At 45.1% G+C, this 24,005-nt stretch overlaps 1 pseudogene; it reads left to right on the top strand.

Annotated features, from left to right (window-relative positions):
- The first annotated feature begins 884 nt into the window (after positions 1 to 884).
- On the top strand, positions 885 to 4,623 carry LOC139361571 (histone-lysine N-methyltransferase SETMAR-like; annotated as a pseudogene).
- Positions 4,624 to 24,005: the final 19,382 nt, after the last annotated feature.

Below are 24,005 nucleotides of genomic sequence, written 5' to 3'. Positions count from 1 at the left end.
AAATGTCTCACCCAGGTTCACACAGCTCCAAATGGAAGAGGTAGGCTCCAGTCCCAGTTCTTTTTTCTCTCTGTCTCATTTCAAACAACGGTACTGTACTGCTGGATAATACTCTAACTTATTTGTTACTTAGCATTTGTATGTTTTCATGTTGTTGCTTAATGTGTATTTATGGGTATTTCTTAATGTCTGGTGCTGCACCTACACTTTGCAGCTGCTTAGTAAGTGCTTATAGAATGAATAAATGAATGTGCTGTTTCCTCGAATAGATTGTGAACACATAACAATTAGTGACCATGGTTTCCATCGCTTTGACACCTCAATGCCTAATACTGTGCATTTGATGTATCAGTAAAGGTATCTTCTTAAGGATAAGTCTACAAGTACTGGCAGAATTTGTGCTATTGTGTCATGGAGTTCCTTTGAGAAAGCTCCATGAAGGATCCTGACTTGAAGAATAAGCTTTCCAGAGAAAAATGGGAAGTATGTCCCAAGCTGAAGGAATGGCCAACAGAAATACAGGAAAGAAGGATGGGCATGGTGGGTTTAGAAGCGACAGTCAGGAGGTCGGCTCAAGTAGGAGAGAGGATGTGTGTCGGGGGAGCGGTTGGAAATGAGATTGGCTGAAATTAATCCCAATCCCACATCTAGTTCCACCATATGCAATTAACCCAGACCTCTGTTTACAGAGAGGAATTTGAAGCAAAGGCCACAAAACCAATCCATCACAGTTCCCCAGGGACTCCAACCACAACTGATGACATGAACAACCATCAGTGTTCTTCAACTCTAAGAACTTGGAAAGACTGATAACCATAAAAGACATCCTGTAATTAAAACTGCCAACCACTATCCATCTAATATTTCAGGCTCTGTGGGAGAGCATGGGGGCTGGGGAGGAGGTGGTAAGGGGGAGCCAGAGGATGGCATGTTTTACAAACTCTAATCAGCCCTTCAGCCATACTTATACCTCTGATACCTTCACAAGCTTGTCCTCTGTCATACAAATTTTTTGTGACACAAATATGAGTGGTAATATTAGATGAATTGGTCAGGACCCTGACTGCCAAAATAAAAAGCATTTGGGGACCAGATTAAGTCCTAAAGAAAGCAAATTGTATATAAAACCAAGGAAAGCAATGTCCTGGCAAGTAACTTCTGTGGTTTGATACCCAAAAATATATGCCTACACCTTGTCCATTTTAGTTCTCAGTTAGCCTGTTTGTGAAGTAAGGAGAAACTAACCCTTACTCCAAATAAGATAAGCATGGCTGGGTGCAGTGGCTCACACCTGTAACCCCAGCATTTTGGGAGGCCATGGCAGGAGAATCGCTTGAGCCCAGGAGTTCAAGACAAGCCTGAGCAACATAGCAAGACCCTATCTCTAGGAAAAAAAAAAAAAAAGAATCAGCCAGGCATGGTGGCACACACCTGTAATCCCAGCTACTTGGGAGACTGAGATGAGATGATCAGTTGAGCCCAGGAGGTCGAGGCTGCAGTAAGCCATGATTGTACCACTGCACTCCAGCCTGGGTGACAGAGTGAGACCCCGTCTCTGAAAAACTTAAAAAGTAATAAATGAAATTAGCAGTGTGAAGCTCTTGAGATAGTTCCTGTCATACAAGTGACAGTTCTGGAGTGGCCATAAGTAGCTGTTCTTTCCCCTCCTTCTCTTCACTAGCGTGGTAATCTGGCCATCTCTGGCTAAGAACCTGTAGATGCCACGTAGGAGTGGGGAATAGCTAAGGGTTAGGAGAGACCTCTAGAAATAGGAGTCCAGCATCATGAGCTCCTACTTCCACAATGTTCTCCATTCTTTATGTTTTATGGTGTGTCTGCCCATCCTCCCCTGATTTGTTCAGGTCCACTCCTCATCCTTCCCCTGCTCTGCTCTGCAGCTCAGGGAGGCCAATGCCTGGAGACTATTTTCCAGGCTCCCATTCTAGCTGGTTTCCACTGAAACTCAGTCATTTGGAGACACTGGTGGGATACTAGAGAGTAGAAAGGATAAATCAGGGCACTCCACTCTTCTCTCAGCTCAGGGGACATCTTTGAGGCCAGCTGCATCCTCCCTACCCACGTGGCTCCAGCTCCCACCAACAGGCCCACCAAGGTTCCAGCTTCTGCTAGGTGATGCCAGTGTTGTCCTCCCAGCCTAGGAACGGTGGAGGCTCCCTGCACTTGCCCCCTAAGCCCTGAGGGCCTTCTCGGTCTCTTCTATCTGGGGACCAAGACCTTGATTAAATTCCCTCTGTTTTAAACACCTAGAGTGAGATTTGTTTTCCTGGTGGAACCCTGACTGTTACAGCCTTCCTGGGAAAGCTCTAGTGCAATCCCTCCTTTAGGGTTTGCTGGTGTCGAGTACAACCGATGTGAATTTGTTCCACAATTCTCAGGTTAAGAAATGTCCTATTTTTGTATTTTCCTCTAATCAACTTAAAACCGGCTCCAGCCCGCACCTGCCTGGCTGGCTGGATGTCTGTTGTCAGGCATCACCAGGACTCATCCTTTGTTCTCTGTATAAGAATTTCAGGCACATCCAGTCTTTAGGGAGCAGGGAGGGAGCTGGTCTTTAATAACAACAGGAAATCCTGTGGAGCATCATTCCTTCTGTTTCATTACCCTGCTATCAATTTCAGGTTCTCCATTGCTTATCAGAGACTTCTTTTCTGGGTGGGCCACGTAAATGTGCTTCCCAGTGGTCTTCTCTTCCCATCCCAGCTTTGGCTACAGGGGACCCTTGTTGATGCTCTCAAGACCACAGTGTTTAATGTCCAGCCTCCCCAGCATATCCTCAGAGGAACAGCTCCTTCTCAGGTGCTGCATGGGACCACCACAGCTGTAGTGGAAGCCACCATCCCTCACCCCATCAGTATCCCAAAGCTAAGCCATCGGAATCCCTCCACCAGACACACATCTGGCTCCATCCCCCCATGGGCCTGGCAGAGCCCTCCACTGGAGGACTGCCGGCTGGACAGTGCCCACAGATATATTCAGTTTGGCTCTCAGAGTGTATTTAACATTCAAAAAAATTATATGCAACATTCTAAAATCAGTAAGTTTTACATAGTAGTCCAAACTTCCTTGTACTATTGAAATATCAGAAAAATCCAGCCACAGTGATCTCACATATGCTGATGCCAAGAATGGGACAGAGCTGAGTAGCAGTGAGTGTCTCTGCAGGAGGGGCACTCTCTCCAGGCTTGGTTCATTCATGGGGCCTGACCTGCCTGCCCAGGCACCAGGCTTGTCAGTCCCAGTACAGCCCTTGAGAACAGAGGCCTGTGCCATTCCTTCCCTGTGCTGTGTTCTCACACTCTAAAGCTCAGCTGGTCCCAGAAGGAGGGAGAATGGGACAAAATACTTCTCAAACTTGTGAGCCCATTATACAAGTAACAGAAAACCACATCTGCCCTATTAGGTGAGTGCAAAAGTAATTGCAGTTTTTGCACTGTTGGCACTTGCCATTTGATATTGGAATACATTCTTAAATAAATGTGGTTATGTTATGTATCATTTTAATGGGCATTTCTCACTTTATGTTTTTTTGCTAATGACTTATCACTTGCCATTTATTTTATGTTTATTTTAGACTGTGGAAATGATGTTAGACCACAAGCAAATTTGAGTGATTTTCTTATTCGAGTTCAAAATGAGTCACAAAGAAGCAGAGACAACTTGCAACTTCAACAATGCCTTTGCTCCAGGATCTGCTAGTGAACATGCAGTGCAGTGGTGGTTCAAGAAGTTTTGTGAAGGAAACAAGAAGCTTAAAGATGAGGAGTGTAGTGCCCAACCATTGGATCTTGACAATGGCCAACTGAAAGCAATCATTGAAGCTGATCCTCTCACAACTACCCAGAAAGTTGCTGAAAAACTCAACATCAACCATTCTATGGTTGTTCAGCATTTGAAGCAAAGTGGAAAGTTGAAAAAGCTCAATAAGTGAGTGCATCATGAGCTGAGTGAAAATTTTAAAAATCATCATTTTGAAATGTCATCTTGTCTTATTCTATACAACAACAATGAACCATTTCTTGATCAGATTGTGATGTGCCACGAAAAGTGGATTTTCTACAACTGGTGATGACCAGCTCAATGGTTGGACCAAGAAGAAGTTCCAAAGCACTTCCCAAAGCCAAATTGCACCGAAAATAAGGTCATGGTCACTGTTTGGTGGTCTCCTGCCAGTGTGGTCCACTACAGCTTTCTGAATCCGGTGAGACCATTACATCTGAGAAGTATGCTCTGCAAATTGATGAGATACACTGAAAACTGCAGTGCCTGCAGCTGGCATTGATCAACAGAAAGGGCCCAATTCTTCTCCATGACAATCCCCAACCGGACATTGCACAAACCACCCTTCAAAAGTTGAACTAATTGGGTTATGAAGTTTTGCCTCATCCGTTATATTCACCTGACCTCTCGCCAACCGACTACCACTTCTTCAAGCATCTTGACAACTTTTTGCAGGGAAGCAGCTTCCACAATCAGCAGGAAACAGAAAATGCTTTCCAAGAGTTCATTGAATCCCAAAACACAGATTTTTATGCTACAGGAATAAACAAATTTATTTCTCCTTGGCAAAAATGTGCTGATTGTAATGGTTCCTATGTTGATTAATAAAGATGTGTTTGAGCCTGGTTATAATGATTTAAAATTCATGACCTGAAACCGCAATTATATTTGCACCAACCTGATAGTTTAAGTAGAAGATGGAAATTTATAAGGATATAGAGATGTCTCTGAGAACTCAGGGGTGGAAACAGACATGGTTCTCAGGAAGGAACAAGAACTGACACTTAGAAAGTCCAGATTATCTTTCCATCACTTATGTCTGCTTTGATATTTCTGCTTCATTCTTTCCCTCTCCCTCTAGAATATTCTCTTCTGCTTCTTGGTGAAAAATATTCCCCCCATAGCTATCAGGAGCACATGGTGAATATCCAGGCATGCCACAGGAATAACTCTTTCACTGGGTTCCACTTCCACATCCCCAGGGAAGGGACTCTGCTTGGCCCAATGTGAGTGAAGAGCCCACGGCAAAGCAGTCACCTATAGCCACAGGAGAGGTCTCATGTTATCACATGTCACCAAATGCCTGCTGAACTAAGGGGGTGTTCCTGTTAAGAGGAGATTGTTATGAACAGGGCAGACACTCTCAAAGTGTCTGCTGTAGGTGACTCTGGAGCAAGCAGAGAGTAAAGTCATTCCCCTCTCCAGCCAACCCTGCCCCTCACAGCCCACATACCAAAGGTGGTCTGAGAACCTGGCAGAGAAAATGGCACCGTGAGCAAGACATGAAAAATTCATTGATTGCCTGCCTGTCTGTGAGGGAAGCAATGCCAAGCTTCATTCATGCTCATCATTAATTCAATCCCAGGCTGGACTCTTTGGCTCAGAGCTTTCGGTTTAAAACAAATGAGCTTGGATGTACAGTCAGCCTACGGTTGTCTGCAGGTGATCTATGTCGACGTTGGCTTCTCTCTGGCAAACCCTCCTTTCAAAGTTATTGCCAGTTAACAGATTCTACACAGCCCTAACTACCCCTTGGAGGACATTTGGAGCTCCGGATTTGCAGTTAGCACCTTTCTCTGCTTAATTACAGCATTATGGATATCTCTGCACCCTCTGTTTACTTTGCCTGCTGAGATGCATGCTGACAGCCAAGCACCACCTGCCTGGCTCCAGGGAAGGTTAGAGAGGCAGACCTTTCATCAAGCAGAGAATAAGCTGTCTACCCCCAGGGAGCAGTGACTGGGAGGAGCTGGGTGAGCACCAGGTGGGAAACTTGGCTCTCCGTTTCTTGCCTCTCCAGAGTGAAGTCTTTACCAAAGGCCCTCTTTTGTTCTTAGAATGAAAATAATAGCTCATATTATCAAGTTCTTATTATGCATCTATCGCTTTACTTGGTGGCCAGCCTCCAAGATGGCCCTCTGTCGTCCTTACCTTCTACTACTCATGCCTTTGGGTAGTCCCTTCCCACAAGGAACAAGAGCTGACCTGTGTGACCAGAAGAACACTACAGAAGGAAAGGTATGTGACTTCTGAGGCTATGCCACAAAAGACATTGAGGCATCTGCCTTTGCCTCTTGGATAGCTTGCTCTGGGGGAAGGCAGCCGCCATGTTGTGAGGGCACTCAAGCAGTCTTCAGGAAAGGCCTGTGTGGGGAGAAACTGATGCCTTTGGCCAACATCCAGCTCCAACTTTCCAGCCATGTGTGTGAGTCACCTTGGAAATGGATGCTCCAGCCCTGATTAGGCCTTCAAATGATCCCAGCCCCTAGCTTCCAAGTCTTCCGGCTGCAGCCCCAGATAGTGGAGCAGAGCTAAGCCACCCCAACTGTACTCCATCTGAATTATCCACGCAAACTGTGAGGTACAATAAATGATTGCTGTGGTTTCAAGTCATTAAGTTTTGGGGTGGTTTGTTACACAGTACAGTCAATCTTTGTACGACATGGGTTTAAACTGTGCAGGTTTTTTTCAATAAAAGTTACATTGAGCATGCCTGCCTCTCCTGCCTCCCCTTCCAGCTCCTCCACCTCTCCTGCCTCTGCCACCCGGATACAGCAAGACCAACTCCTCCTCTTTCCCCTCCTCCTCAACCTACTCAACTTGAAAACAATGAGGACGAAGACCTTTATGATTAATGAATAGTAAATATATTCCCTCTTCTTTTCTCCAGCTGACTCTATTGTAAGAATAGAGCCACCTATATACTCCAATACATGAGCATACAAAATATATCTTAATTGACTGTTTATGTTATCAGTAAGGCTTTTGGTCAACAGTAGGTTATTAGCAGTTAAGATTTTGGGGAATCAAAAGTTATACACAAATTTTCAACTGTGTACCCTGAGCTTCCATGCTGTTCGAGGGTCAGCTGTAATAGATCACTAACACGCTCTACGTGTGCTTCACAGCAGCGGTCCCCAACCTCTTTGGCACCAGGGACTGTTTCATGGAAGAAAATTTTTCCACCAATGGGAGTGTGGGGATGGTTTTGGGATGATTCAAGCACATTACATTTATTGCATACTTTATTTCTATTATTGTTACCTTGTAATATATAATGAAATAATTATACAACTCACCATAATGTAGAATCAGTGAGATCTCTGAGCTTGTTTTCCTGCAACCAGATGGTTCCATCTTGGGGTTATGAGAGAAAGTGACAGATCATCAGGCATCAGATTCTCATAAGGAGTGAACAACCTAGATCCCTTGCATGTGCAGTTCACAATAGGGTTTGTGCTCCTATGAGAATCTAATGCCGCAGTTGATCTGACAGGAGGCGGAGCTCAGGCAGTAATGTGAGCAATTGGGAGCAGCCGTAAATACAGATGAAGCTTCACTGGCTCTTCCATTCCTCACTTCCTGCTGTGTGACCTGGTTCCTAAAAGGCCACAGACTGCTACCAGGGCGGTGGAGGGGCAGGGGACAGGGCGGTTGGAGTTGGAGACCCTTGCTTTACAGCATTGTTTCCTGTAATCCTCACAACAGCCTACCAAATAGATGCTATTAGCCATCCACAATTCACACGTGAGAAAACAGAGGCACAGAAAATGTTCTTGCTTGCCTACTCTACATAGCTAAATACCAGATCCATTGGTGGTTCATCCATATCCCCTCAGTCTTCACCCTCCCAGTCCTTGCCACATCCTACCGTCCTACTGCAGGTACCTGCAATTCTCCATCTGAAAGCTTTCTCTCCATGCCCACATGGGGCAGGCCAGAGCTACTGGGGAGTGAATGCTTCCAGGAGCAATCCTCAGCTACTGAAGGACACACTTCCTTGCCTTTTGGGTGGGATCCCTCTGAGTCCTGCTTTACACGGTCTCCTAAGTTCTGTCCAGTAGGACGCAGCCTCAGTTGTACATAGTGGGAAGCTGATCAATAAAAACACCCTTTTTCAGCTGCCTTCCCTCACTGTTAGACTCTCCATGCCCAGACAATGACTCTTGGGATCACCTCCCAGTGAACTACTTACATTCAAATCCTTGTCTCAGGGCCAGCTTCCAGAGGCACCTGACCTAAGACATGTAAGAAATGACAAAACCGGAGGCCAGGCACAGTGGCCCATGCCTGTAATCCCAGCACTTTGGGAGGCTGAGGTGGGTGGATCACTTGAGGTTAGGAGTTTGAGATCAGCCTGGCCGACATGGTGAAATGCCATCTCTACTAAAAATACAAAAATTAGCTGGGTATGGTAGCACACGCCTCTAATCCCTGCTACTCGGGAGGCTGAGGTGGGAGAATCATTTGAAGCCAAGAGGCAGAGGTTGTGGTGAGCTGAGATTGCACCACTACACTCCATCCTGGGAAAGAAAGGAGAGAGAGAGGGAGGGAGGGAGGGAGGAAGGAAGGAAGGAAGGAAGGAAAAGGAAGGAAAAGGAAAGAAAAGGAAGGAAAAGGAAAGAACAGAGCTGGGATTTGTAACAGGCACTGACTGCCAAGCCAAGTGATGCCACTGAGTCTCACACAAGTCAAGCCACTGAGTATCCATGATTCTCATTTTCAAATGTAAATATACCTCACACTAATCAGACTTACGAATGATCTGCTGTTTAGGATTGGCCACATTTCTCATCTCTCTATTCATGGAAATCATTGAGAATTCACTAAGTAAATATGAGGCAGGGGAATATTATTCAATGTTGGTTTGCATGTTCCTCCCTGGTGTCAGATAGCCAGGCTTGATACTCTGGCTTGATATTTTCTGGACCAAAGCGATAGAACTAGCTTCGAGAAAAGAGTTGGCTCCTCTGGGCTTCAGCCAGGGACTCCTTCTGTCATGGAGGGTCGTGAGCAGGAGCAGAACAAAGCCCTGGAGAGCAGCAGTAGCCGTTGCCACATCAGTCAGCTGGAACACGACTACCCAGGCTCATTTTTCTCCTTCTCATTTGCTCTCTTGAAAGCATCAGTGCCTTCAACAGCCTCAGCGGAGTTGACTAGGAAGCCAGAAGCTCTGGGAAAATCCAGCTGGCTCTGGAGAAGCCCCAAGTTTTTCATCCCCATCTCCCCAGAGCCCATTTTTGTTGTTTTTTTGGGACAGGGTCTCACTGTGTTCCCCAGGCTGGAGTGCAGTGGCACGATCATAGCTCACTGTAGCCTTGACCTCCCAAGCTTAAGCAATCCTCCTGCCTCAGCCTCTTATGTAACTGGAACTACAGGTGTACACCACCATAAGCAGCTAATTGTTTCATATTTTTTGAGTGTAGAGATAGAGACAGCGAGAAACTTGCCCAGTCTGGTCTCAAACTCCAGGGCTCAGGCGATACTCCTACCTTGACCTTCCAAAGTGCTGGGATTACAGGCATGAGCCATCACACCCAACCAAGAAACCGATTTTAGTCTTTTCGAAAAATATATGACTACACGTCACTCCCACTTTTTAAAACAGAACACCTGTTAACATCTGGTAGCGTACTCACGTTTCATGAAACAGCTTGGCAATCATCATCCTAAATTTTCTAATTACTGCCTACAATAGGATTGTGCTGATACCCATCCATGCTGGCCATCATTTGTGAGACCATAAAATAGGCAAGGCCACAGTCCTCCAAGTGCCTGCCCACCTTTCCAGATTGCTAGGAAGACTAAGTCAGTTGAGTGCTGAGTGAAGTATGAAGCATCACAGATGTCTGTTATTGTTACTGCTTGCCAACTCTCAACTGTGGTTTTGTTTCTAAGGATTGCTAATAAGAGAGCTTCTAATAACTGTGGTTGCAGGAGTGTCAGGAAGTAGACTCTGGGATATAGGGTATGCCCAATGTGCTCTTGAGATTTATACCCAAGGAAAGGAGGAGAAGGAAGCTGGACTGGGCGGTGGGAGAAGCTAGGTTGCAATGCACCCCGTTGATGGTTAAGTGCCCCCAGGAGGCACTCTGGAGCTGGGCTGGCCATTCAGTGTCATCCCTAGTTGGGGTGAAGGGAATGAGCCTTTACCTCCGCACCTTGATCAGTCATTGGATATGACACCCACCTACTGGACTCATCAGAGCCAGTCCCTGCATCGGGCTACCAGCAGTCAGGGAGTAAGTCGCTTATTCCTGAAGGGGGACTAGGTGATGCACCACAGTGTCCACAAAATAACATTCCATAAGTTTCAAGGAAATAAACATAAACATTCCATTTCTTCACCTCTTTTAGAATATCAGGTGGCAATCCAATCTAACTCTTTATTTGGGGAGTTGATTCTTGTCTTGCTTTCTGGAGCTGACCTTTCAATACCAAACAGGCACATGTGCCAAGAGATGCCAAATCAAGCCTTCCTTTGATGTGTGGCCATTAGGGAATGCCAGACTGTCCCTGCCAATGGAGTCATTTTCTCCTCTCAATTAGCTAAAGGGTCTCTCAGTAGTTTTCTTCCCTAACATACATAGATCTTGCCTTCTAAAATGGACTTCTGTCCCCTTCTTCTTCGTAGGGAGTTGTGCTGGGCATCCTCCCACTTTTTCCACCCCGTTCTGTGCCTCAGGTGGGGCTGATCTCCATGGCTGCATCAGCAAGCTCCCTTATTTTCCAGCTTCTATTCACGTTCAGCCAATGGGCGGCACCAATAGAAGAATGTTGTGGGGAACAGAAAGAGATTGGGGTGTTACTTCCTCCTGACTCCCTTGGTCCCTAGCCAAGGGCAGAGGCCATGCTCTTTATCCAAGGCCCCAATTCCTCTTAGCTCCATTGTTGGAGCCATGGCTCTTGTTAGTTCCAGAAACTGTTCCTTCCTTTTAGCCCTTCAGGACTGAGTCTGTGGAAAGGGAAGCAGCTCCTCTCTGTATTAGCTGAGCTGTGCTTCCTTGTTCCTCCTCAGTTTCTCTTACACCTCCATTTGTAAGATGAATCTTTATGAACATCTCCTTAATCACCCCTTTGTGCTTTTTCTGCCAGGACCCTCACTCACACACAACCCCATCCTATTGTTCACAAATGAAATAGGTTCACCCAGGATCTCCCAAGATTCCTGAAAGGCCAGGAACCAGAAAGAATCTATATGTCTTTGTCTTTGGAGGTCTACACTGAGGTCCCTGAAGCTCAGCATTCCAGACTCTTTGTTTTCTCTCTGTTTTATCTTTGATCTTTAGAACAGTGTTTCTCAACCATTTTAAAAGGCACACTGCCTATTCACAATCACTCAAAGACCTGCTTTATCTGGCTCTTCTCTGTGTCCCTCCCACTATATCATTCTTCAATAAATGTCTGTGGCCAGGTGCGGTGGCTCATGCTTGGAATCCCAGCACTTTGGGAGGCCGAGGTGGGAGAATTGCTTGAGTCCAGGAGTTCAAGACCAATCTGGGGAATATGACAAGACCCCAGCTCTACAAAAAAAAATTAAAAATAATAATTAGCCAGGTGTGGCAGCCCATGTCTGTGGTCCCAGCTACTCGGGAGGTTAAGGTGGGAGGATTGCTTGAGCCCTGGAGTTTGAGGCTGCAGTGAGCTGTTGATTGTACCACTGTACTCCATCGTGGGCAACAGAGCAATACACCATCTCAAAAATAAAAAATGTCTGTGGGAAGAATGAATGAATGTCTGAGCCTCAGTTTCCTCGCTTGCAAAAGTGAGGGGAATAATCCTAAAAAGTGTCTAAATTAGGTGTCATTATTACCACAATTTTACAAAGGTACAAATTGAAGATCAGAGAAGATAAGGACTTGCTCAAGGTTACACAGCTAGGAAAGAGCAAGATCAGAAATGGAACCAAGGGCTTCTGACTGAGTCTAGGGCTCTTGATATGGCACCGCAGCCTACTACCTTTCCAGATTAATCAAAAGAAACCAGTGCACCCTCAACCACTTTAAAAGGCATACTGCCCATTCAGAATCACTCAAAGGCCCGCATTACGTGAATCTTCTCCGCCTTCTCCTGAACAGTCAGGAATTGAGATTTCTGAGGCCAGATAGATTATAGATGATTGATAGATATGCAGCTATATATATTATACGGTTTGACTGTGTCCCCACCCAAATCTCATCTTGAATTGTAGCTCCTGTAATCCCCACATGTCACGGGAGGGACCAGGTGGAGATAATTGAACCATGGGGGCAGTTTCCCCTGTCCTCATGATAGTGAGTTAGCACTCATGAGATCTGATGGTTTCATAAGGAGCTTCCCCCTTTGCTAGGCACTCATTCTCTCTCCTGTTGCCCTGTCAAGAGGTGCCTTCCACCATTACTTTAAGTTTCCTGAGGCCTTCCCAGCCATGTGGAACTGTGAGTTAATTAAACCTTTTCTAAAAAAAAAAATTATGCAGTCTGTGGTGTTTCTCCATAGCAGCAAGAGAACGGATTGATTTTTTAAATTATCTAAACACACACACACACACACACACACACACACACACACACACACACACACGAAGCCTGCCCTTAAGTTCCTCTAGCGATGTGGGGTGGGAACGTCCCCCTTCTCGTTGTCATCATGGCTCTGGAAGTCTGTTATCATGCAGCCCCTTTGTCCATCTTTGCAACAGTTCCAGGGCCCTTACCTTACCTCCCTGAAGCTTTGATTAAAAGGGTGAGTCACCTGGCTATTGAAAGGCACAGAACATAGGTGGATTGTAATTTGAGCTACATCATTGCAAATGAACATGTTTTTAAACCTTCAGAGCTTCAGTTTTCTCACTAAAATGGTAAAAGATATTTACTTCACGGGTGACAGTGACAGTCAACTGAAAAAAAATACTCAGTACTATGCCTATTGTAGAGTAACTGTTCACTAAATATTAAATCCCATCCTACCCACCTCCAGGGGTTCCCGACAACTTCCCAGGCCTCTGAAGAGTCTCACTGTCTTGGGTAGGGGGTTCGTGGATGGCAGGGACTTGTGGATGCATAACCTTGCTTTGCCTTGTTAGAGGAAAGTCAGCTGAGGTGTGGAAGGGAGTTATGACAGGCCCTGTTCTTTGCTAGGGAATGTTCTGCTAGGTCAGGACACTGAGCTTCAGCAATCCCAGTGTGCGACTCCACAGTGCCTTGTCGCACCTGCCAGCCACCATCTAATGGGAATTACCTGAGACCTGTGACCGTGAAGCCGTTCACAGGAACTCAGTATTCGAGGGGGTCAGCAACAGAAATGACCAGGACCAGAAGAGATACGAAAGTGAGGGGATTTAACCTGATGAATGCCGGGCCTTTCCTAGTCCATGGGGCCTTGTAGAACCCCAGGTGGAGGTGGAGGTGGAAAGATCTAGAAATTGTTTATTTATAAAGAATGATAACCTATTCACACTGACTACTTGGGTGGAATTTAAGGAAATGCTAAACCACCAGCCTTATCAGAAGGTGGGAGCCAGGCATCTCTCTGAAGCAGAAGTCTAGACATTCTAAAGTTGTGCCATTAAAGTAACTAAATGGTCATCTCTGTTTCTTGATTCAGAGAGAGGGAGAGAAATACTTAAGTGGCAAGAAGCCAACCAATGCTCACTCCTGGACGAACAGCTGCTGCAGAGGGGCGGGCTCACACAGGTCCCATTAGGCTGAGGGGCCTTCCTTCCCCCATGGCTGAAGGAAGAGAATTCTCAGAGATGGATGCAGACAACTGGCCAGAACCCCAAGGCTTGTCTACCACAATAAGCAAGTTCTACTTAGTAGCCTTTTTCATTTAGGCAGGGCTCTATTTCTGTTTAAATTGGGGAAGCTTTAAACTTTATTTGCAAAGGTTTTTCTAGAATATCTTTTAGATTCCTGACTGTTCAATCCTGCCACAAGACTTTTGAAAACGCTGCCTGGAAAGCCCCTTCGAGCTTCCGACCCCTTCCATGGCCGGGTACTCCTCCTCATCAGCAGCTCTCTAATTGGATGTCCTATCACCGACCCTCGGAGGAGCTCACGGTCATCAGTTTCACACTCCGGTAATATGCTATGCTTTTCTTTCGCTGAGTTTATCACACATGCAATGACCTGTTTGTTTGTGTAATTATTTCATGTCTGTCCCTTAGACTAGGCTACAAGCTCTAAGAGGGCAAGCGCTGTTTCTTATTTACCACTTTATCTCCATTGTCTGGCATATTGCTGGGAACAGGTAGGTGCTTGCTATATTTTCTGTCATCATTGTGCTAAATGCATGAATCCTCAAAATAACCTTTATTACCCACTTTTATGATAACGACACAGGTTCAGAGAGTGCAAGTGATGTGCTGTGGGGTAAACACACCTAATAGCAATAACTTGAGCACACCCTGAAAATGACCCTGTATGGCAGATGCACCTGAACGTGTGTTCCGAGCTGGGGAATCCGGGGGTGACCAACCCAGAAATCATTCCTGATCTACAAACATCTGAGCCCCTGGCCTGTCCTGTAGCACAGGGGATCGAGGCCCTGAGTTTGGGGGGTCAAATGAAGGTTGCCAGGTGGAGGTCATTAGGGGAAATAGGTCGTTAAGTGAAAATACTGCATAAACTACATGCTGTGTTCAGGGGGTTGCGGTTCTCCTGCCCAGCCTGCTGCTGCTGGACTCTCCCCTGTATGGAAACCCCAAATAAAATTTCATGTCTCTTTTGCTGGCTCTGTCTTCAGCCTCTTGAATCCACTGAGGTTAGCAGGGATTCAGCACAACTAAAGCCACACAGCTGGGAAGATGCAGAGCCAGCCAGGGCAGCTCTCAGACCCCAAAGCCTGAGCTTTTTTTTTTTTTTTTTTTTAAATTATATACTTTAAGTTCTAGGGTACGTGTGCACAACGTGCAGGTTTGTTACATATGTATACATGTGCCATGTTTGTGTGCTGCACCCATTAACTCGTCGTTTACATTAGGTATATCTCCTAATGCTATCCCTCCCCCCACCCCACAATAGGACCTGGTGTATGATGTTCCCCACCCTGTGTCCAAGTGTTCTCATTGTTCAATTCCCACCTATGAGTGAGAACATGCGGTATTTGGTTTTCTGTTCTTGCAATAGTTTGCTGAGAATGATGGTTTCCAGCTGCATCCATGTCCCTACAAAGGACATGAACTCATCCTTTTTTATGGCTGCATAGTATTCCATGGTGTATATGTGCCACATTTTCTTAATCCAGTCTGTCACTGATGGACATTTGGGTTGATTCCAAGTCTTTGCTATTGTGAATAGTGCTGCAATAAACATACGTGTGCATGTGTCTTTATAGCAGCATGACTCATAATCCTTTGGGTATATCCCCAGTAGTGGGATGGCTGGGTCAAATGGTATTTCTAGTTCTAGATCCTTGAGGAATCGCCACACTGTTTTTCACAAAGGTTGAACTAGTTTACAGTCCCACCAACAGTGTAAAAGTGTTCCTATTTCTCCACACCCTCTCCAGCACCTGTTGTTTCCTGATTTTTTAATGATTGCCATTCTAATATGAAAAAATGCAAATCAAAGCCTGAGCTTTTTTACGATTCCATGCTGCTGCTCATGTAGACCAGATATGTCTCATTTCAAGATCTGAAGAATCTCCAAAATTAGTCTGAATGCCCACATGTGTGGCATTTTGCTTTTAAATCCAAGGGCCTTAGACGCAGTGGTTCTCATCAGAGCGAATCTGTAAATTGGTTTCAGGTACGCCAAATCTCAGGCACCCAGGGAGCATGTTTAAAAGCCCCAGTACCCAGCCCCACTTGCATGGCTAGGTGAGACTCTAGTACTTTCAGTTTCAACAAGCACCCCCAGGTGCTTCTAACGCACAGCCAGGTTGAAAAACCAGTGCCTTAGGGTACCTGGTGCCTGTCTGATTTTTCTGTTTTTGCTGTGATTACCTGGAGGGGGTTAGGTGAAGGGAGTGTTGAACCTTGCAGTGAAGAAAAGCCAAGTTTACCTTTTTATTCAAAAGAAATGCCTACTGCTCCAGGAAGACAGCAGGGGGGCGTCTGAGTTGTCATTTGAATTGCTGGGATGAGGACGCCGTCTCCGCGCCTTGTCGGACTCACTAGCGCCAGTTCCTAGGAACAGGTGGGCCTCACAGGCAAGCTTATGGGCTCTAGAATTGGCTTGTAAATAACTCATACGGCACAGCTGGGTTTCTGGCCTCATAAATATTGACCAGCTGTGATTAACCGTCCACTCTGGATCACATTATCTAGTGGGAAAACTCCTTTATTAGGGTATTAAATAAGCATGAGGCCGTGCCTGTTCTGTACAATAGCTTTCCCCTGTGAAGTATGATGCTCTGGCCAGGTGATTTCTACCCAGGCAGGTAAAAGAGAACCATCAATTCCATTAAACAAGTTATTAATTGAGCACTTACTATCTGCTTGGCATTCAGCTGGGGGCTGGGGAGATTACGGTGAATGAGATATTTTAATGAGTCAGAAAACACGTTCAAAATAAGCTCACCTCTCTAAAACTGCCTAAAATGATGTCAGAGAAAGATGTGTACAAGAAGGAACCTGGACACTGTTAGCCTAAGACTTTATTTTTAAAATGCGGGTGTGTTCATTTCCCAGTCCTCATTAGTTACCCTCCACCCGAATGAGACCAACCTGAGCTTGCTACAGGAAGGGAGTCAGCCAGCATCATGTGTATTTGACAGAGACACAAAAGCAGGCAGGGAGCCAGAAAGCTTTGTAAAAGGAAGAAGGAAGATTTCAGCCCTGATTCAGGTTGTTAGGATGGGAGGTGGGCTAACGAGAAGTGGGGTAATCCTATGTGATGGGCTAGAGTACATGTTTGGCTTCCCCTGATTGGGCCTAAGTTGAACGTGGGAACACAAGTTGGGGAAACTGTCAGTTATTGATGATATCCTGGCCACTTGGGGCTGATTGCTACAGATGTTGTTGTGTGGCATCCTGGGCTGGTTACTACAGACAGGAGTCTAACTTTCTGGACTAGTTGCTGTAGGCAGTAGGTTGGCTTCCTGGGTTGGTTGCTTCAGGTTGTGGATCAGAGATCTGCTTTATATATTGTCTGGCCGTGGTCTATTTGTATATTCAGTCTCTCATAGGGCTGCCATAACAAAGCCTCACAAATTGGCCTAAAGGAACAGAAATGTATTCTCTCTCAGGGCTGGAGACTAGGAGTCTAAAATCAAGGGGTCAGCAGGGCCACATCCTCTCTTCCTAGCTTCTGGCTGCTATAATTGGTGGTGTTTCTTGGTTCGTAGCTGCATGACTCCCGTAGCTGCCTCTGTGGTCACGTGTTTTTCTTCCTGGGCATCTGTGTTTTCACGTGGCCACCTCCTCCTCTGTGTGTCTGTTTCGGTTCCTCTGCTCCTCTCATGAAGACTCCAATCATATTGGATTAAGGACTTGCCCCAATTCATTATGAATTCATCATAAGTTGATTGCATCTGCAAAGACCCTAATTCCAAATAAGATCATGTTCACAGGTCCCAGGGTTGGGACTTGCACATAGCTTTTTGGGAGACACAATTCAAACCACAATACTGTATACTCTTGAGAAGGCTCCAAACAGGTGCCAGGAGCACATGATGATGGTTTTATGGGGCTTTGGCAGGAACAGTCAGCTGATGTTTAAGTTTCTGGAAGAGTGAAGGATGATTCTAGAAGAAAAAGGAATTGTCCTGGTGGTTTAGCAGTCACTGTTCTGACAGTATGGATCTTACTGAGAGGAGTGGGGAGATGCAGTCAGAGCCTTAGGTCTTGTGCTAGAGAGGGTGCAAGAAACAGCTGGGAGGACAAAGATGGTTTTATAAATGAGAGTTCCCCTGCACGAACTCTTTTGCCTGCTGCCATATAAGATATGTCCTGCTTCCCCTTTGCTTTCCATCATGATTGTGAGGCCACCCCAGCCATATGGAACTGTGAGTCAATGAATTCTCTTTCCTTTAGAAATTACCTAGTCTCAGGTACGGCTTTATTAGCAGCATGAGAACAGACTAATACATGCAAGCTTGGAGATCTAAACAGAGGGAGCTGGTGGCAAGCTTCCAGAACTGATATAAAATAAGAGGACATTTGTTTCATTAGTGAGTAGCTACTACACACTGGCCATGTAGCAATGTAAGCAAAAATCCATATTGCGCCTATCCTCCAGGCTATTAACAATCTGTCTACTGGGAGAGAGACAGTAATCAAATAATCCTTCAAATAAATGTTTAATTACAAATTCAGATAATAACATAATGGTAGGATTAGATTTACAGGATTTTTTTTTTCCATTTTTAAGAATCACAGTGGTTTAAATATTAGCAGTTGTTTTTCTCATAAATAAAATTCAGAGATGGCTGGTACGGTCACTCCACAGTCATCAGGAACTCAGGCCCCTTCTGTCCTCTGGCCCATAATTTTTAGCCTATCTCATGGTGCTAGAAGGCTGCAGGAGCTCCAGGCATCAGGTTCATCATATGCCAGCAAGGCTGAAGAATAAAATGCTATACCCCTTTAAAGAGCTTTCCTGTAAGTATTAATCAAATTCCACTTACATGTCCTCATCAGAACCCTGTTTCATGGCCACCTAGCTGCAAGCGAGGCTGGGAAATAATAGACTTTAATTGGGTTCATGTCACCCTAAAAGAAAATCATGATTCTAAAACCAAGGACAAAGGCAGAAAGGATAGTGTGTGGGGAGTCTGATCCCTCTTATCACATGAAACAAAGGCACGCCATTCTCTGAGGAAGTGATGCCTATGTTGAAAGATACAGGATGAGGAGGGGCTAACCATGTGAAAGGGGAAGGGACGTAGGGCTTCCCATAAACTAAACAGGCTAATGTAGCTGGACCACAGATAGGAAAATGAGGTACTGAGATAAAACAGGGCAAGGTAGGCAGAGATCTGATGAATTGGGGCCTTGTTAAGATTTGGGGCTTTATTCTAAGTGCAGTGGAAGCTGCTAAGGGGTATTAAGTAGGAGATAATACCCTTTAGCAGGTGGTCTGATCATCTCTGTGTGTTTTGAGCACCTACAATGTTCATGGTGCAGGGTACTGGTGATATAGAGGTATAGCGTCCCCTTGCTGGTGGAGCCTGGTTTGGGGGAGAGCAGCCACCTTCTGGATTAGAGCTCACAGAACCATACGCCCAGCTGTGTGCGGGGAAGTGTGGGTGTCAGCAAAGGGTTAACCTCAGAGCCACCTGTTGGTAGTTGAATGCAATTTCAGCAAGATGAAGGGGAGGACAAGGACATGCCAGGCAGAACTGGCCCAAGCACTGCTAGTGTCTAGTGTTGAGGATTTGCCAATAACAGGTGATTTCTGGAGGAAGGCCAAGAGATGAGACTTCAAGTCAGTCAGAGGTTAGATCACTAAGGGTCTTTTATGTCAGGCTAAGGAGCTGAATGTTAGCGAGCCACAGAAGGGTGTTGAGTCAGGGAGTGACGTGATGCAAGCTATGTTTTAGCACATCAGCATTGGCAGCAGCATGCAGGAATGCAGAGGAGGAAGGAATGCATAGTTACTGAAAAGAGGAGGTTGCTTTTTGTGCATTTGAACTTCTGCCTGTTGGGATCCTGGCTAATTTTATCCTTGTTGGCAGCCACCTACTCGGACGACTACTCCCTGTGAAATACAGAAGCTGAGACCTACATTCCCTTATCCGAAATTCTGAAGTCCAGAAAGCTCTGAAAACAATTTTTTTTTGTAATTAATTTGATGACCAAACCTGAGCCTAAACTAAACTCATTCATCCCGACCTCATCTGGCATAATGTGACTTATTTAGTCCACTTAATGTGAATATTAATGTTTTCCTGTGTAGAAGGATTAATGAGTTCAATGATCGGTGTTAAATAATAAATTGCGTACATGGAGTATTGCCTTTCTAACATTCAAAAAATCCTAGATTTCATAATACATCTGGCCCGAGTTTTTTTGTTTGTTTGTTTGTTTGTTTGTTTGTTTGTTTTTGAACTCTCGCTCTGTCACCCAGGCTAGAGTGCAATGGCAAAATCCCGGCTCGCTGCAACCTCCGCCTCCAGGGTTCAAGCGATTCTCGTGCCTCAGCCTCCTGAGAATTTGGAACTACAGGCACCTGCCACCACACCTGGCTCATTTTTGTATGTTTAGTAGAGACGGGGTTTCACCATGTTAGCCAGGCTGGTCTCGAATTCCTGACCTCACGTGATCCACCCGTAGGCCACCGTGCCAGGCCTGGCCCGAGAGTTTTAGATAAAGGATTATAGTTACCATATATAAGCAAGAAGGTCTGAAACAGCAGGAGAATTTGCTCTAACTAGGGAATTGTTTTTAGAAGATAAAGGGAAAAGCTACTTGACGCGAAAGACAGTAAACTTATTGACCTCATATTTCAATGGATCATAGAAAGTATAAAATAGGCTCAAAGAACATTTTCCTACCTTTTTGGATGATAAATCAACAAGAGGTTCATAAGAAAGACTTAGGGCTACCCCAGATGCCTCCACTACATTTATAAAGTTAATATCATAGAGAATAACTAGCATCTACTCCCATAAGGCCAGTGGCATGATTGTTTTTGATAACAAATGTATGTTTATATGATGCTTCAGATTGTATCAGGTATTGTTGGAAATGCTTTCTCCTTTAATTCTTGTAAGAACCATGGTGAATGGATGTTGGCATTCCCAATCTACAACCAAGGGCTTCAAGCTCAGAGAAGGTGGGTAATTGGTTCAAAGGCACTCAGCCAACATTTACATGTAGGGCCTGGACTAAGTTTTCTTCTGAATCTGAGATCTGTGATGTTATTTTCAACAAACAATAACATTCTTGGATGAAGGGTAACAAATCTTAAAAAGCCTGCTACAAAGGTGCAGCACAATAAAATTTATCTCACAAGCCCACTCCAACTCATAAACTGTGGCTGAATGACATGCTCAGTTGAGGATTTCAAAATTGTTTCCAGGCCTAACAAGGACTTTGATAATTTACCAGTCCTGACAAGGACTTTGGCAATCTATTAGCCTGATTACCAAGGTACAAAAATGGAAGCATGGCAAATGGGTGGATTGCTATTCATTTTAAATTATACTTTTACTTTTTGGAGAGATGGGGTCTTGCTATACTGCTGCCCAGGTTGGTTTCAAACTCCCGGCCTCAAGCAGTGCTCCCACCTCAGCTCCCCAGAGTGCTGGGATTACAGGCATTAGCCATTGTGCCTGGCCCTACTATGCATGTTTAAGGGTTGACTTTGTTTCATTTAGTCATCAAAAAACATCCCTTCGGTGTTTACTGGGTGCCAGGTACTGCAGCATGCTGAGGCTGGCTAGCTCTATGAAGGCTCAGTCCCTGCCCTCCAGGAACTTAGAAAAGTCTCATTGCTGCTCCAGTTGTGTAGGGAAAGTGATGTGTGATGCAATAATACTACAGACCCACAAGCCCAAAGTGGGACTTGGAGAAGCAAAGTGAGGATGGTGCTGCCAACACAGCCTAGACTTCAGAAGGGAGTGTGTTCTCCTACAAACCACATTAACCGCTTGGGCTCTGGAATTTTACAGCCTTGTGTCCAAAACCTAGTAACTAGAGTGACACCCAGAAAGGGGCTTAGCCTATCCAGATTTCAGTTTCTTCATCTGTTTGAAAAGGAAGAAAAAAGGAAATAATAGCGGCCTCAGAAGTTTGTCCAGACTTAAAACAACTGCTAGGAATAACAGCTATGATTTGTTGAGTAGTTTTATGCACCGGGCCTTGTTTTAAACTCTTTACAGTGAGCGCTCAGAACGTGGCTATAATAGCCACAGTATTCTTGCTGCCGCTGACATTGCTACTAAGAACTCTTCTGGGACTGATTTCTTCTATTCTGTCCAATCTCAACGGCTGACTCTGAGATTTTCGAACAAGTCACTTCTACAGGGACTCAATTTTTCTTTTTACAGAATTTGCTGTTAAATTAAAAAGCGAAAACAAAAACAAAAAAAAACTTGGATTAGATAAGAGGCTAAATCCTGAGGATCTTTTTTTAAAAACCCAGATTCCTGGGCTCCATACCATAAAGATTCAGATTGGCCAGGTCTGGAGTCAGGCCCGGGAATCTGTATTGCTTTTAACTTAATGATGAAAAAGTACAAAGACTCAATACTAAGAAAGGCAATGGCCCCGTTAAGTATACATTGGCCAGCTTCAATAGTCACCAAGGCTTTGTCTTATTTGTTTGATCTATCCTATGCAGGCTGTTCTCCCTTCACCACCCCCAGAGCAGGTCCACTCTGCCCTGCTCTGAACCTCAGGAAGGATGAACTCAACTGTTTTCCCCAGGTTCCCTTGCCTTTTGGCTCCAGCAGGGACTGGAACTTAGGAGGAGAGCAAGGTTGGGCCATGCATTTCCCTGGCTCCCCTGTCCTGGGGTGTTGGCAATGGCTGTGTCCCTCCACCCCAGGGCACAGCTCCAGGCAGCCAGCCTTCCCTGGCAGCCTGCATCTGTCCGTGTATCTTAACCATTCCCTCCCCTTGCCACTTCAGGTCTAAGGATTGTGGTTTCCCCTAGTGTTGCTTATTTCACCCCTTTTTGATTTCCCTAAGCCCTGCCCACATCTTTAGAAACAGCAAATGCTCTCTAATTACCTAATTTGCATATGACACTATTTTCTTTGGGGGCCAACGCTCTTTCTATTTGTGCCTGAATATTCTAAAGCAAATCACTCTGCATCACAAATGCAATGATCACATTCAGCAAGACAATTTTAATGTCATCTACAGGCAGCCATCTGTGTATTTCAAGTGCCCCTTTGGTACCTCTGAGCAGTCATGTTTGGGAATCACTAGCCTATCTTTGTGTGGTTTTTCCCTCTCAAATGATCTGCCTCTTGGATATGCAGAGAATATCCCAGTTTATAGATTTGAGTCAGTCTCCACCTGGTGGCAGGAAAGCTCACCTGGATTGTGGGCTGATAAATGAGAACCCGGTTGTGTCAATGAGGTGGTGTTGCCATGGGAACTGCCCTAGACCATTTAGGAAGTGGTTTGAACCCTTAGGCCTCGATCTATCCATAGGCTGAACAATCAGGTGGACACTGAACCAAACATTCCACCTAACTATGTATCTTCCTTCCTCGGGGACAGGTATGGCCACTCATAGGACCACAAAAATAAGTCATAAGCTGTGTGTTTTACAATGTAAGTTGCTGTATCACTAATAAAAAGGGCAAATTTGGGAAGTGGTTAGAGAAAACACTGTAGTGATGACCAAATGTAATTTTAGTAAGTTTACCTGTTTGAATTAGGCTTGGGAATCAAAGCACAGACTATTCACTTGGTGACACAGGTCAGGCACAATGAGATTAATAAAATATTTTAAGATCCTAAAAAATAACCAAAAGTCATTATTCCACCCCAAACATGGGAACCTCCCCTCCCCTAATTCTCTGCAAGGAAATCTCTCCCAATACTTATTCTAGGGAATCATTTCTCTTGCTTGAGTCTTACCTTAGATCAAACTTGTAATTACACGTCTTAGTCTTTGAACATTTGATTTGCTTTTTCAGGTTTAAGATGAAAAAGATCCATTAACCACCTCCTGGGCCTTTCCCAGAAAGAGGGAAGTTGTGAAATGTGACCAGTTGGAGAGGCAACTGGTTGGCACTGTGAAATGTCTAGGCAGATCTGCACTTAAGTGGACAGGACTGTGACCAGGTCATTGCCTGTCTCTAGGACAAAGGCCGCTCCTCTGCCGTTATTCTGGAGACTTCAGTATCTCTCAGTGAGTTCTCAGGAACTGTTTCCTCACTACTAAATCATAATCCTGAATGAAGAGCTTGGCCAGCAAAACTCCATTCAAGTTGAGAGCAGCAGAAGTTGGCTGGGGATCAAAGCGTCTCATTTCTTAAAGACGAGTCACCAGGGGCATATGGCTGGGTATTTGGTGGGTCGGTTGCAGGCAATGTTTTCCTCATTAGCTTTGCTACATAAAAGTGTTTTCTGCTGAGGCAGGCAATTTGTATTATTCTAGATTTCAAAGCAAATCCTTCTGCGACCAGGTTGCTAAAACCTAAGCAATCCTCAGAGGCTTTGTGGATCACCCATTGTAAGGGCATCCCACCGTGTGATTACCGCCAGATAGCAACCTTGTGCCCTGCAGAAACAGATTTTTGCCCTTAAGCACTTGAGTAAGGAAATTAGGCCAGACTCAAGCTGTAGTGCATTTTGGTTAAAGGAAAAAGGATCACCTACCTGT

Source organism: Macaca nemestrina, chromosome 2 (genome assembly GCF_043159975.1).
Source record: "Macaca nemestrina isolate mMacNem1 chromosome 2, mMacNem.hap1, whole genome shotgun sequence".
NCBI lineage: Eukaryota > Metazoa > Chordata > Mammalia > Primates > Cercopithecidae > Macaca > Macaca nemestrina.
The sequence above is the reverse complement of the archived record's forward strand: the minus strand, read 5'-3'. Positions and strand labels throughout refer to the sequence as shown.